The following is a 16,677-nucleotide window of genomic DNA, read 5'->3' on the forward strand; positions in this document are numbered from 1 at the left end:
ATTTATTTATTTATTTATTTATTTATTTATTTATTTATTTATTTATTTATTTAAAAATACAAAAATACATCTAAATGCTTATTTAACAGTTTTGGATGTATATGCTTCTCAAAATACGACATTATATTTATTTATACAACAACATGTTTTTTTTGTCAAAGTGAAAAATAATATTGGTACGTACTCTGCAGTAACAGGCTAGGTAATTAATATGGGCCTAAATTTTAGTAAAAGTACTGCGCAAAGTATAAAAAGCATGAATACATGAGCACATTTTTCTATGGGAGTGTGTGACGTGGGATTATATTTTGGGGGGGCTTTCAAAACACTACAAAAACAAAAGGCTTGGCTTCCAATTATGCACACATTTAACACTAAAGCAACATAAGTCTATCATCAAATCCATGAACATTATAATCCCACGTTTCAGTTCAATCTTTCTGGAGCAGAACGCTATCTACGTCACGGCAAAGAAAAACCAAAAACTGCTAAACACGTCTCGTCTTACGGTGCCAAATTGGAAAAAAAAAAAAAAAAAGTAGTATGTGGATACGTGCATGTGACTTTTATGGCCTCCACTTCCGTTTGCTGCTCAAACAACACCCGCGTGCGGAGGGCCCATGCAGCGTGGAGGAGAGAGGGGTTTGGAGAGGGGAGGGGGGTGGACTAGTCGCGTTATGGTGGAATGAAAGCAATAAAATATTCACGAGACGGAAACGAGATCCCGTGAACAAATAACAGTGAGGTGGTAACGCCATTTTGCCAGGTTTGAGCCATAGTTGGTTTTACGCACAAGAAGAAAACACCAAATTCAAATCATTATAAATTGGGATTTAACTGGAACTAAATCAGGACTAGAACCGTACCAAACCAAGACTACATCAGGACTAAACTAGGACAGAGTAGTGCCAATTTAACAGGTTTGGTACAAAGTTGGTTTTGCATACACGCAGTTAACGCCAAACTCAAGTTATTACTGGTAACAATCACAAACAAACACACACACACACACATACACACACACACACTTCAATGCAGGACTAGACCAGGACTAAACCAGGACTAGAAAAGGACCAAATTAAAACTACATAAGGACTAAACCGGGCTCAGACCAAGACCAGACGAGGATCAAATAAAAGGGAAGAATTACAAACAGGTAAATATTCAAATATAGGTTATTTTAGACCACACATTAATATTAACTATAAAAACATGCAACATTGAAACAAAAATCCATAAATAATAAATAAAAACGTTACATTTTTACTGTAACACCAAGCTAAACATAGTCTTATTATTGACGAAAATATGTCATGTCACAAATAATGATTTCTCACCCTCATGATGACATAGTCCGTCAAGCAGCACAAAAGCAAAATATTAAACAAAAAAAAAAAAAAAGTTCCATCGTAATATTGAATACAAAAATAAACATGTAAAATTCACACACAAGCACAACATTATACATTACATTATAGAGCAAACAGCCAGCCAGTAATCGCGTTATTTAGATGCAGGAAGCGAGGGGGAAATTCCAGGTCAGCGCGTAAAAAGCAGCGCCATATTGAAGGGTTAAACGTTCGCATTATGTGCAGCGCCCGGGCGGCTTGTCAAGGCTGTGAACGATGACCGAGGTGAAAAAGCTACAAGGCTAAACGAACCAGGAAGAGAAATGCATTTTTACTCCTTTGTGCTGCGTGAAAAATACACCGCACGTATTGTCATGCAAAAAGCCAGCAGACAGTGGGTTAAAAATGAAGGTAAGAAACGGCCAACGGTTTGGAGTAATGGTTTAAAATCATTGCGTAAAATTTAGAGGTAAAATTTGTGAATGTATTTTATGTTTTAGTGGAAATTTGAGTTAGCACAATCTCAACAAAGTTACAATTAGGCCTATCCGATATTACATGAAAATTCTAATTTGATTTTAATAGATGCGTAATGATACCATTGTGTGCGTAATTGCCATAGACCCTATTTGAATTTACTTAGATTTAATTTGAGTGTTCGCGTAACATTTATGTAATTGCTTCAACACACAGAAAGGATATCTGTATTCTCAAAAAGGACAAAGTGGTTCATGTTGTTAACGGTAATAAAAACACGTGAAATGATCAGCTTTCAAAATGACAGCACCACATAAAATACACAGCCAACTAACACGCTAATTTTTACACTTATCTGGGGGTAAAATGTTAACAAACTCAATAACAACTGAGCTCTAGGGCGCTGTTTAAAAGTTGCAATCTTATCCTCAACAGAAATTGGAAACGGCACGATAACCCAAAACATAGAATGTACAAAACAAGGCAACACAACACCACAGGAAGCCATTTTTAGTTTAAGGTCTTAGGGAAAGTATGACCTTTGACCTCTCCTGACCACGACCTAGCCTTCACCCCGGCTGCGCACCGGTCAGTGTGCGCCTCGGCTCTCCAAAAGTGCACTATTAATATACCCAAAGAAGCTGCGCACTGCATTGACAGAACAGGAGTACAGTATGTGAGTGAGGATGAGGAGTGAGATGAAGATGAGGAGGAGGAGGAGGGGGGTGTTACTGCCGCAACTCCTGCAACACGTGGTCTTCCCCTTCCTCCCCGCGTGGGCAAGGAGGCACCTGCAGCACGCCGTCTTTAAGCACACACAAACGTACACACACACACGACGTTAGCAAAACGCAGACGCACACACAGCACATATGCAAATGAGCAGCATCAGCTTCTACCGAGCACATTTAGTCACATTTTTGTCTACTCACCGCTCCGTAGCTCGCGGGTATGTCTCTGGCGGCGCCGTGGAAATTCCCCGACACGCGTGGTTCCATAGTCCGTGTCATTTTTCCTCGGATCCCGCGGCTCTAAGGTGCTCTCTGTGCGGGAAAAGGAAAAGGCACGCTTAGCTCCTTCAAACTGACGCCACAGGTTTTGACCTCTTCCTAATTCTTCGTGGCATCTTTAAAAAAAACAAAAAAAAAAAAAACTCATTTCCGTGGACAGCCCCCGGAAGACGTTATGCCTCCCGACAACCGAAAAAACCCCAAACGTATCTGTCATTCCGCATTTTTTAATCGAGCAACTGTCATCACGATCTGAAACGCGCACGGAATCCAACAAAAACTAGCACCACCGCGCGTCGTCAAACTTTACGCGCGTAACGGAGGACGGTGTACGGTCATAAGAGGCGCACGGTGCGGTCTGAGGAGGCGAGGGTCGTGCGGTGATTGCCCGGTGCTTAGGCAGAGCGAGTCGGGGAGCGGAGGAGAGGAGCGCGCTGGGGCTGCTGCTGCCGCCGAGAGACTGTGGGCTCTTTAAGGCATTAAGTGTTGTGTGCGTGTGCAAGTTTTCAAATTAATCTACCACTTTGGCACACTCTTTGTTTAAGGGACGAGGCGTGTCACCCCACGTCCCCGGTACACATTTTAATATTGGTGAGACGCGGTGACCTCCCGTTCACCCCGTGCGCGCGCCCCCGTGAGCCCCCTCCTCTCCCTATACCCGCGCGCCCCCGCCTCTCTCCCGCTTTCTCTCCACTCTTTTCTCTTGGCCATTTCCACCTCTTCTTCCTCGCTCCCTCCGTGTCACTCCCTTCATTCGTTCTTTCTTTCTTTTCTTTCTCTCGTCATACTAAATTGAGTTGGGGAGTCATTACGTTGAAGACAAATGGTCAGTGTGCGCGCGCGGGAGGAGAGAGATGAGGAGGGGGGGGAGGGAGTCCTTTCTGTTCTCACGCACACGCACAAATCCGTCTTCTCTTCCTAGATCATTTCTCCTGCTCGGCTTTTGTTGCGCGCGGATTTATAAATGACCCTATTGGTGCGCGCACTAGCCACAGCGTGACCGAGCATTCCGCGGGTATTTTGGGTTGGTTTGGTGATTGTGGTGCGCGTAAACATGCGGCTTTTACGCGGCGGACTGCGCACGGAGCGAGGTATCAGGTGGATCCGTGTTCCGGTGTCACTCGACCCTCCTCTCCGCTTTCGTTTACATTTCAACGCTCTCTTCCAATCAGCAAAACAGCGACGAAACGAACGCCTTATCTATGACGTGTTTGTACAGATAGAGGAAGGAAGGAGCGAGGGAGGGAGAGAGAAAGGAGGGTTTGTCTGTTAGAGAGAAAGAATGGAGAAAGAGAAAGAGGGTGGGGGAGAGAAAGCAAGAGAGAGAGAGAGAGGCAGCGTTAACTCGAGGGAAAGACAGAGGAAGAGGTGAAGATTTATTGAGAAGAAAGAGAGAGAAAGAGAGAGAGAGGGTGACAGGGGGAGTGAGGTGAAGATAGATTGATAGAGAAAAACAGATACAGAAAAGGGAGAGGGGGAGAAGGGAGGGACAGAGAGGCGAACACGTAGAAAGACAGAGAGGAGGAGAGAGAAAGGAAGAAGAGGTGGAGAGAAAGAGAGAGAGAGAGAAAGGAGTTTGTGAGGGAAGAGAAGACAGGAGGGAGGGTGAAGGGGAGGAGAAGAGAGGAGGGAGAGAGGGGCGAAGATTTATTGAGAAGCAGGGAGAGAGGGGGAGGAGAAAGAGAGGAAGGGTGACAGTGAGAGAGAGAGCTGAAGATGGATTGATAGAGAGACAGAGAAGGGAGAGAGAAGAGAGAGAGAGAGTGTGTGTGTGAGAGAGAAAGAGAGAGAGAGAGAGAGAGAGAACGAGAAGGTTAACGTGAGGGGAGAGAGATTTATTGAGAAGCGAGGGAGAGATGAGGGAAGAGAAAGAGGAGGAGAAATGGTGACAGGTACGTAGAGCTGGGAGAGACAGAGGGAGGGGGTGAGGCAGGAAGAGAGAGGGAGAGAGAAAGAGAGACTTGAGGGAGAGATGGTGGGAGGGGGAGAGAGATGAAGACAAAAAAAGAGTGAGGGAGAGAGAGAAGCAAAAGAGGTGAGGGGGGAGGAAGAGCGATTATTAAAAGTCAAGGCCTCGCGCTTGACAGACTGACAGGCGCTCGCGCTGCCTCTTAAATTGGATGAATGCGCTGAACTCCGCGTGAACCCAAGGCGAGGGACCGGTAACGCGGTTAGAAAGCCATTACCTGCGCGGGCCCCGGGTGAACGAGATACCGAAGAGGAGGGGGGAGAGGAGCGGGGGAGGGCGAGTCGGAGCTAGCCACATTTATTTACCCAATTATTATTAGAGAGGTTTATTTACGCAGGGAGTTCCTTTGTGCGGTCCTTCTCTCTCTGCGCATGCGCCGCAAGTTCAACAATCGGTCCAAAGCCAAGTGTTTGCGCTGCGCGTGTTTGGGGATGTCAGAGCTGTCACCTGTGTCTCCCGGTGTCCGCGTGAACTCTGGTGAAAGGGTCAGAGTCATTATTCACTCTCAAGAGGCGGGTTAGGTTTTAGAATACTGTGTTTGTTCTAGTTGACAACTTTGCATTACTATTAATAGCCTTTTGTACTACACCAAAACCAATTCAAGAGTTGTATTTAGGTTTCCTCTTTTGTGCTAAACCTGAATTTCAAAGAGATTTCTAAGAGATGAAAAGCATAATGTATAATAAATAAATATGTCTATCATAAAATTAGTTATCAAGTGCATTTTGGTGACCTATGTCGACACAGGAAGAACATGCAAAGGCTTTCTGGTCCAGGAATTGAACCAGAGACTTGACCACTGCAGAAAATGGAAAATCTGTTTGTTAAAAGTAGAGCACATAAATCTCGGTGAAGGATCCGATAAGAGCGGGCATATTGTTCAGATAAAGGAGTACATTTTTGACAGACAGGTAGAGATAAGGAGGAGGAGAGGAGGAAACATGGCCAGACCCTGTCACAGTTTGCCCGGGCAGTGTGGATGGTACCACCTCGTCACTATGGCAACCTCCTGGAATTATGCAGTACTCAAATACACATATAAGAGAAGACGGTAGAGTAATCAAAAACTGTACTCAGGGGACAGTAACGTTATGTGACTATTTTTTTTTATTTTAAGCATATCTTTTTTTTATCTTTTTAACTTTATGCACGCCCTTATTTGTACTTATAATAGCTATATTTCTACTTTTTATATTATTATTATTCAGTGCTTTATGTTGCACTTTATAACCGAAGAGAGTTTCTAGTTTGTGAGTTGTGTTCACTGACAATGGCAATAAAAGTCTTCTGATTCTGATTCTGATTCTTCAGAATAGTAGTACTTAAGTAGAAGTACAAAGAGGTCCAAGAAATTACTCAAGTAGGAGTAAAAAAGTATTTGTGTACTAGTACTAGTGTAACGTAAAGAGGAACTGTCTGGACATAACATCTGATTTATAATTGAAAGTTAATCTAATTTGAAGGACAAAACATCAAATAATGCACAAAATATGGTATTTTCTAAGGGCAGACACAAAAGGTAAATCATATCTGAAGAAGCAGTGCAAGAAACACAAATGTTCAAATTATTTCATATTGTCGACATAAAGCTCAAGGCACTTTAAACTTACTCACAGTGGGAAGAGGAACCAAAACTTTAGTCAGGTAAGAGTACCTTTCTCATGTTGGAGTAGAAGTTTGTTAATAGAAAACATACAGTTTCTTCAAAAAGCTACTCAATGTAACTGAGTAAATGTAGTTCAGTACTACCCACTTCGAGGTATAACTTACACAACAGAACTAATGATTAACTACTTTCAAGAATCAATGTGTTTTGTAGTTTATCAGGTCAACTAAAACATGACATTAGAACAATTTACTTCAAAGGATACTTGTATCCAACAGGCACATTTTTATGATATGAAAAATGATTTGTAAACTCATAAATGTTCTTCTTCTTCTTGTTCAAATATGCTTTTTTGAAACAATATTCCAAACGTCCAATGACTCAAGATAAACATTTTAACCTAAAGTAGAAAAATGCCTCTGCAAAGTTATTCCAAATTTCTGGTTGATTTAAAGTGACACTATGTAACTTTCTAGAGGTGGCATGTTACCTGCATGATTCCATAGAGCTAAAAAGTGAAAGCCATATTTTGGAACATTTTACCTGGAGATATGTTTTATGACACACTGTGGAATATTATAGCCAAAGAAACGGCATGGCAACAAGCAGGAGGCTCTTCTCCAACGGAAATAAGTTTTTAGAGGTGAAAGTGTACTCACAGTAAGAACGTGTTTTTCAGTGCAATAAAACATATTTTTTGGTTAAAATGTTACACAATGGACTGTTAAGTATCTTTTTTTTTTTATTATTAATGTTTTTTCTCCTTTCTGCTTGTCACCATGGAGATGTCATTGTTACTATTTGCTTACAACATTTACATTAGACTATCTCCATGAAGCCAAAGATGCGATACAACCGGGCCAAGTTACATGTCAGATCTGTGGAGAGGCAAGCCCGGTTAGTGAGGATATTTTGTCTGTTTTCTTTTTTTCTTTTTCTTCTTCTTATGTAATTGAATACGGAAGATGAGTTTAATGCCACATCGTGAAACATTCTATAGGCAAAGCTCAGTGCTATCTCACTAGAAAAGTTACATAGTGTATCTTTAAAGCACAAGACAGGCAGTTCACCCTATCTAACATAAAACTGTCATAATGTGGTTTATAAATACAGATATATGCAGTCACTTTAAACTATTGTAATGAACATACTTGCACTGTTGTTATGCTCTATTGTATATTTTGCAGTTTATTTGACCTTATTTTAATGCATGTCCTTATTATATTTATATTCTAAAATCTAAATCCTATTGCTGCTGCATTTTATTTACTTTTTCCAATCACACCAGCTTGTATTTGGGTGTACACTTTCCACTACATTCATGGAAAAGTACTGCTGGGCCTGTCTAATTGGCTGAAGTTGTAACATAATCCATACATTTGGTAGCCTGGTTTCTCATCGTGTACGGGGTCAATGGTTAAGCCTATATGCATTACAAATGTTCGCTGGCGTGAAGTGAACGCAGCCGACACCTGTAGCCTATAGCTCCGTGACACTCGATCCCTCCCGCCCCCTCTCTGCCGGGATAACACCACCTTGAACCCGTCCATTTTCTCCCATACCCCGGCCCCTCTGTACCCGTCTCGACTCGCTTTGTTACACCGGGAGAGGGAAGGGAAGGTCAGGCGTTCACCTCTCCTTAGCCCCGCCGCTTCACTCACGCTATCATCCCCCTGCGTAAAAAAAAAAAAAGCAGGAGGACCCCCCGGTTGCCTTTGACACGGGGGGCCAAACTGGTTTAGAGTGAGTGAGTGTGGAGAGGCGGGGGCGGAACTCACGCACTCACGGTGAACTTTCGACCTTTCAACCCGCTGAACTTTAGCTGTAAACGGGGCTGGTGGTTCGGGGAAGGCCGCCAGACTGCGCTCTGTCGATAACCCTGGAGCTGGGCCGCCTCTGGCAAAATAACTGCGCCGATAAAGCTGACCGAAACAGAAAATATGTGACAGTTGACCAGCTTTCTTTGCTTAGCCTTCAGCTGACGGCAGACTCAAGGTTTTTGTAAAGTTTGCGTACCTTACAAGGCCTATTTACTAAGAACACACGAAGGACAATAATACATAAGGACAAAAAGAAAAATAATAAAACATAATAATAAAAGAAGAAACTTAAGCGTTTTATAAATTTGTGTTACAACTGGTTTGATCGGTATTCAGATCTAATTAAGGAAAGTAAAAAAAAAAAATAGTGTGCATATTTTGACTATTATTTTAGTAACATTCATCTATATGTAAAATGTAATTGTCTTATTGTATAGCCTGCACGAAACTTACTTTTTTTTAAGACTGACATAACCATTTGTCATGGTACTAGTCTTATCTGCAAATTCTGGCATGTTTACAGAAACAGTCCATTCATGTGCACTGCTCCAAAACAGACAAAAACAGACAAATATGAGATAGAAAATGACTTTTATTCGCGCTTTAACCAGTGCGTAAAGCAAAGTAGGCCTATAAGAAAGTCTAACAGTTTGTCTAAAATATTAAAATAGCATGCTCTTTGGATAAAATACAAATATACAAAATTGAGCAGGCTACAAATAAATAAATAAAATATTGTTCAACACTTCTGTGTGTAGATTATACAGTGATTTAGTCCCATGTGCAGGTTTAGAGTGAAGCTATTTTGAATTTAGAACTGCCATTTTTTTTTTTTTTTTTTTTTTTTTTTTTTTTTAAATCTGAACATTTTACACTTTTACACTATCAGCCCTGGTTTAAGGCACAAGTGTTAAACTTTACTTGGGTCTTGGTTTGGGCCCAGTTTAGTCCAGATGTGGACTTGGTTTTGTCTTTAGTCCTGGTTTACTCCAGCTCTAGTCCAGAATTAGTTTAGAGTTTACTTTCAGTTCAGTCCCATTTCATGGGGTCTCCGTGAAAGTGTGAGCACATCCTTAGTTATTTGTATTCCCCTGGTTTTATTCGCACGTGGCACTTGTTAATAAAGGTTTTAAAAGCACTGATTTAAAGCTATATTAGGATTGTATATCCTCTCTTGTCTTATTTGACGGACAGGCTACACGCTAACGTTACCAAGAGGCAATCACTCGCCCTTGATGTGATTCTTATCTGCAACTGTCTGCGTCTCTTCAGACACGACCTGTACGCGGCTCATAGCGCCATAAATAAGCCCACAGCGCCATCTTGGAAGTTAAATATTATCTGTTGTAAATAATGTCGGATCCTTTCTTCTCCCCCGGCCTCCCAAACTCGCTGACAGCCGTGACAAGTGCGCGTTTTTGGCTGTATTTTTGACAGATACGCGCAGACACGGGGAGGTTATGGAGAAAGAGAAGGAAGATGGCGGCTGGGGCGCGTGCAGAGGCAGTGAGGGGCTCGCGGGGGTCTCACGCGCCGTGGTCTAAGGCGGGCTCTGGTGGCAGGAAAGGAGAGCTGCATTTTACAACAGGGAAATACACGGCCTCGAAAATGCAAAGATAGTGGATAGATGTTTAAGGACGTATTGGAAAATTATGAATATATAATTAAAAATGGTGATGACAATAAAACAATACAAATATAGTAGCCTATACACAAAAGAAGCATGACATAAAAATGATTAAGATTAATTTGACACTTAGGACATATATTTGTAATAAAAGAAAGCACACATAAAATAGGCTACTATTAATTATTGGCTAAATTATTATAATAAAAATAATTATTGTTGTTGAAGATCATAAATGCGTAATAATAACAATTTAATTAACAACCTCAATTGAAATTTTAAACGTGTTTAGAGAAAAGTAGCCTACAACATTTTATTATTATTATTATTATTATTATTATTATTATTATTATTATTATTATTATTATTATTATTATTATTGTTCAGCTAAATTTATATTCAGTACACATATCCCCCCTGACCTTTGTGTTTGTGAGGTTATCAGCTCGTCGTAGTACAAGGCCAAGCCAAACATAAGATGATAAGTAATCTCGTGCACTGCAAACATGTTTCTAATAATAATAATGCCGCCATGATGTCCTGTTTCCCTTTCACTCAACAAACCGAGGTTGGTTTAAGATGCAGACTGAAATACGGGACAGAATTACGCACAAATACTGCCCCTTTTAGCCAGACATTGTCACTCCTACTCGAAACCTCCTTTTGCCAAACGTGGAAGTTGACATTTGTCTGCGGAAAGGCTCATTTCCCTTTTGACCCGGATGCACTGCAGCGGGTAAACAAAAACAAAAACAGCCCCGTGTTAAATCCTCTGTCGTGTTTGTGTTGGGTAAACTACAAAGCTCGTACGTAGGGGGCGCAGTGTATCGAGAAGAGACCCGTGCGTAAAAGTTCCCTAACCAAATATGTGCCAAAAGGTATAAATCTAGGTGTAGCTAAACAACTGCATGACAACTTACACTGAGAAACAATAGCGCAATGTTGTTGTAATTTTCATTTATTTATTTATTCTTTGGTAAGGTACTAATGTTTATGTTCTTTTACAAACTCACGCCTCTAATGCATTCACCTTAAGGAAACATTTTTAATCTAGATTATGTTCTTTTATTTTCTTCATGTAAATATTATTTCTTATACGCGACACTATAAAATTCATTTAAAAAAGGAGAGAGATCCGTGGTTAAAGATCTCCAAAGCCTTTCCTTTCATCCCGTCCTTTTACGCCCATGCGCACTGGGGCCGGCACCCTCCGCGCTGCTGCTGACTGTCTGCTGACCTCTCAGTGACTCCGGCTCGTGCATTATTCATGAGGCATGGCAGCGCGGTTCACCCCTATCAGTATGCAGAAGACATTAGGGCTGCGCAAATGTCCATTTAAACGTCAGGCAATCACCGGGACGCAGGCGAGAGAGCGAGGAAGTGGATGTGGATGTGCGCGGTATTTTTTGGAACACACTCCCCTTCACAATGGCGTTTGGGATCTAGGGCTGGATCATTGTAAAACTGTTCAAAATAGTTTCAAAAATAGAGCTGGAATTAGAATTTGAAAAATGGTTCATCAGATGTTACAAATCACACAGTTTATTTTATTTTTTTTCTATTTGTGAATGTCCATGATTAATGATTTCAAGGGTAGAATATAAAATAGGTCAAAATAAATTGTTTTGATATTTCTTAAAGCCACAGTATGTAACTTTTTTGCCCCAAAATAGAGAAAAGTAAAAGGACGTTTTTTCCATTATGGATGAAGTATGGTTTTAAAGCAGACCTATTATGCAAAATCGACTTTACAGAGCTTTTTTAGCATGTTATAGCTGTTTTCCCCTCTCATTTACCCTCTTGAAGTTATATTTGGAGCGATTTGTGCATGTTTGAGTAATCTTTAACTGCTTCTTTTCAAGATGCCATATTGCGGATCAACCTCTGTTTTTACTGCCACCCGTACGCGCCCACTGCTCTGTACTTACTTCGTTCTCTAATTTTGTTTTCTTAGTTGGTGATACATTTGGTACATTTTGGTACAAATGAAAAAATAAAAATGCTATTCAGTTACATACGATTACATATGACTCTAAAGACAATAACTAAGGTGAAGTAATTTCCTTGTTCACATATTTGGACTGATAACACATCTTCTATAGCTTATTGATTTTAGAATAATAAATAAAAATAAAAAAAAGACACAATTTTCGATATCTTCTGAAATCACTGTAAATATATGACCTACTTTTCAATGCAAAACTTAACTTAACTTCCATTGCCCGTTATGCGTCATGGTTTATTGATACAAGTGCACGGAAAAACACTGACTAATCATTCTCTACGTGTTTGTATTGGATTGACTATATTTAACCGACCATGTACCACACTGGACACGTGATCAGCGCGGCACGAGAAATGCCACTTTGGAAAAATATAAAGTTGGTTATTGGCATGAGAGAGAAGTATACGCACATGGAGGTAAGGTTAGATGATTAGCTGGAGCTACACCTGAAGAGAGCATAGCCAAAGGGAATAATGCGTTGTCAGTACTATCACATTTCTAAAGGTTGTTTGAAAAGTAAGTTGGTCGTTTTTGAAATCCAACTATCCTTTATTACAATACAAGCCACTTTTGGGTTGGCACGTTTGGTTAGTAAGACCAAAGTTCTTTAGTTCTTTGCAGACTTAGGGTCTTCATCACATCAAAGGTAAACCCAACCTAACCCAGGACTAAACCAGGACTAACCCAGGACTAGAATGGAACCAAACCAAGTCCACATCAGGTCGTTTGTTACAACACAAGCTACTTTTGGATAGGCATATTTTTATTAGAGCTTGGTGAGTAAGACAAAAGTTGTTAAGTTCCTTGCATATTCTATGGTGCATTCACACTTGCACATTCAGCACATCAAAAATGGGACTAAACCAGGTCTTAATAAAATCAAATTAAACCTCGACTAGACCAGGACTAAACCCAAAACTAACCCTGGACTAGAACAGGACTAAATAAGGAAAAGAAGAGAATCAAATGGAGACCAGGTCTAACATGGGTTAAATTTAAGACCAAATAACAACAAATTTCTTAAAGTTGTTGGAAAAATAAGTTGGTTGTTTTTGATAGCCAACCCTTCTTTATTACAATACAAGCTGGTCTTAGATAGGCACGTTTTGTTTATTAGACCAAAGTTGTATAGTTCCTTGCAGATTTACTGTTCATCAAAACTGAGATTAAACTTGGACTAAACCAAAACTAAATCTAGACTAGACCAGGATTAAACAGCCACTAGAACAGGGTCAAACCAAGTCCAAGATGGGCTCAATTTAAGACCAAATAAGGACAGAATTCTAAAGTTTTTTTAAAAAAATAACTTGGTTGTTTTTGAGAGCTAACTGTCCTTTATTTCAATGCAAGCTGAAGCTGGTTTGGGTCGGCACTTTTCAATGATAGCTTGGTTAGAAACAGAAAAATTGTTTAGTTCCTTGCAAATTTACAGTGCAATCATACCTGCCCATTCACCACATCAAAACTGTAGACTAGGACTAAACTGGGACTAGAACAGGTCCAAAACAAATCCACACCAGGTCTAAAATCGGTCCACTTTAAAACCAAATTACAACAAATTTCTTTTGCTTTTTTGAAAAATAAGTTAGTTGTTTTTCCAAGTCAGCTATCCTTATGTACAAACCAACCTTATATACTTTTTGGTTACTAAGACAAAAGTTGTTTAGTTCCTTGCAAATTTAGGGTACGTTCACACCTGCATATTCACCACATCAAATCTGTGTCTAAACCAGGATTAAATCCAAACTAAACCTTGATTAGACCATGATTAAACAGGGACTAGAACGGGATTAAACCATGTCCACATCTGGTCTCAAATGGGTTCAATTCAAGACCAATTAAAATTATGCTCTTGCTCGAATATGAATTACTAGATTATGAAACTGCCAAACCCAAAATAAACTTAATTTTTCAGTCTGTCTGTCCAGTAAACTTCTTCATGTTGTTGCATCTTACGTTTGTCTGATTCAGTTACATTTGTTTTACAGTTTTAAACACCCGGGGAACTCCGCAAATGGCGTCGCCACCAATGTTTACTAGAAACCAAATTATCCCGAACACTAATATTGTTCCTTTTTCCTTCCATGGAAGTCAGGAAGCAGCAGTGGTGATTCGTGTTACAGCTTTTGGGCTCATTTATGGTCAAAATGTCAACAATACGGTAATTTGACGCTGTGTCGGATTTGTAAACTTGGTACAAATCTTACCTCTTCAGTTTTATTAAAGATGCATTATGTAACTTTTCTAGAAATGGATCTGCCATCTTTTGTCTCCACTTTTGATGTTATTGCCTAGAAAGTTCCACAGTATGTTATTTAACTGATTTATCACCATAGACAAGCTAACAACGCTTCCAGATCAAGCTACAGGTCACATCTACAATCCTGAGAGGTGAGAACACTTTTAAGGTATTTTTGGTATGCACTGTGGAACATTTCAGGTAAAGTAATACAATCTCCATGGAGACAAGAAGAGGACGCCTCCAGGTCAAGTATAACATAACATTTGTGGAGAGGCAGGTTTGCTCACACACATGCATGTTTCTTATGTATTACTGAGATGTTTTTATATTGTTTAACATTAGCAGATGATGCTTTCAGCACAAGTAGCAGATCAGATCTGTGCAGAGGCGAGCCTGATCAGAGTGAGAATGCCTGCTTTTAAGGTGAGGAATTTAAAAAATGCCTGTAAAAGAAGATGATGGATAAGTGTAATACTATGGAGCATTTCAGGTAAAGTAATAACATCTCCATGGAGACAAGCAGATGATGCTTCCAGGTCAAGTTACAGGTCACGGTCACATTTGTGGAGAGGTGAGCCCACTCTTGGGACTAATGGATGTTTTTCTACAGTATTTTGAGCAATATAATGTCTGTAATAAAAAAAAAAAAAAAATGCTAGATTAATACTGTGGAACATGGACCATGTGCTAAGGTGTTTAAGGCCCATATTTTGAGCAATTAAAAACATCTGCTGTAGTTGAAGAAATAGACAGATATGTTTAATACTGTGGAACATTTCAGACAAATTCATAAAATCTCCATAGAGACAAGCAGATGATGCTTTCAGGTCAAGTAACGGGTCAGATCTGTGCAGAGGCAAGCCTGTTCACAGAAACTATGCATGTTTTTAAAGTATTTTGAGCAATAAAACAGACTAAATGTAAGATATACATAGTTTAATACAGTGGCGCAGTTCAGGCAAAGTAATATCTCCATGGAGACAAGAAGCCAGAATAGGACTGTTACTGTTAGTCGGTTATTTTAGATTGAAAAATGAACAAATAAACGCTTTGGCAGTTACGTCCCCACCAATGTCAAACTGAAACTACAAGTGCTTTTTGTTCGCGTACACAGGATCTTCCCATGGCCGGGTCACTCACCTCTTTGCCTCTGATGCCCTGCCAACGCACCTACCAAACCAAACACAACAACAGAACACTCCCCGCTCCCTTTCTCGCTCTCTCTCTCACTCTGTCCAACACAAAGAAGCACACACCTAGCAATGCAAAGAGTTACTCACCCACTCATCATCACCAACCACCTCGGGTTCAAAGGAGCAGACAGCCGCAGCCCGAGCGCACAGAGCGGCCGGAGAGTACAGGCCTAAGCGCTGAGTACATAAACGGGAAGCGCATGACAAAGGAGCATACACAACCTCCCCGTGTCCTGTCACAGCCACAACGCTTTCTGTAGCGGGGAGTTCGGATGTGTGCAGGCCCGCGTGGACACACACTGTCTTTACGCGCGTGTGTGTGTGGCCCTATCATCGTTAAAAGGAGGAAGTATGGATGAAAAATGAAAGGGGGAGTTTTTCTTCTTCCTGTTTACTGGACACGAACTTCCTCGGGGCCACGGCTACTCCTCCTGATACAGTGCACACACGCACGCTACGCACAAAAAAGCGCAGGAAATCGTGCACTGTGGAATGACTGGACTAGACTTTTACGCGCGATACTGTTGATAGAAATGCAGTGATTTTACGCACGTGTTTTCTTAGTGTTCATATTTCCATGACAACCCAAACTGTAAACGTTTTATTGTGGTACTTTAAATCAGTTTCTAAAGTATGATGTGCCCTTAGTAATATGAGTGTCCATTACTTCAAGGCACGCTGAGAACTGTTCATTTTGACGCATTTAACCACAAATGCTGGCAGTTGCCCCATATATGACCTTTCGCAACGGAATTACCAGCAATGATAAATGATGAGCTTGGGATATCTAGACAAAAAGCCAATTGGTTGAGTTTCAAAAAAGTAACAGAAAAGGTAGATTTAGAGATACACTTGATAATAACTACTAAAAAGACTTTAATCACAAAGAACACGTAGTCAGTAGTTAAGAAAAGTTCAGGTTTACAGACTACTTAAGGGGTTAGGGTTGGGACTAGTAGGTTATTAGTTAAGTATTTAGAGTGGCAAGTGCAAGTACCATTCATTAGTAAAATTAACTGCATTCAGAATTGCATCTATGTACAAAGGTCAAATAAGTCTTTTGACTATCTTAAAACAGGATAAGTATTGTTCGTGTTATTTCAAGTGCAGTAGCATTGGTTTCCTCATTTCAAGTTAGACAATGCTGGTATTTTTGTAGAGCATTTTCATTCTTGTTCTATTGGCAAACGTTATTTTCAGTCAAAATGTACTCAAATCAGTATAAACACTACACAAGTGATTGAAGCAGTTATTAACTTCTTATTTAATATTGTATTTTGCCCATTACTTTTGTTAAAAACCAGATAACTTCACTGTATTTCAGCCATATTAAAGCCACATTTTTTAACTCTCTGCTCTAAAGAATCTTCTACAAACAA

At 40.3% G+C, this 16,677-nt stretch overlaps 1 protein-coding gene across 2 annotated transcripts in view; it reads right to left on the reverse strand.

The window, feature by feature from the left end:
- The window catches only part of LOC117374516 (homeobox protein Hox-B3a), a 92,113-nt gene extending 76,561 nt beyond the window's left edge, over window positions 1-15,552 (reverse strand). Inside the window, exons 1-2 of one of the 2 annotated variants that reach the window (XM_055223578.1) lie at window positions 15,386-15,552; window positions 2,759-2,869 (exon numbers count right to left, since the gene is read on the reverse strand). The gene's annotated coding sequence lies outside the window, so the exon portion shown is untranslated. Of the gene's footprint in view, window positions 1-2,758; window positions 3,023-15,385 lie in introns of those variants that run through there. The other variant, XM_033970660.2, reaches the window with a different exon arrangement.
- Between the last annotated feature and the right edge of the window lie 1,125 nt (window positions 15,553-16,677).

Source organism: Periophthalmus magnuspinnatus, chromosome 8 (assembly GCF_009829125.3).
Source record: "Periophthalmus magnuspinnatus isolate fPerMag1 chromosome 8, fPerMag1.2.pri, whole genome shotgun sequence".
In the NCBI taxonomy this organism is placed as follows: Eukaryota; Metazoa; Chordata; class Actinopteri; order Gobiiformes; family Gobiidae; genus Periophthalmus; species Periophthalmus magnuspinnatus.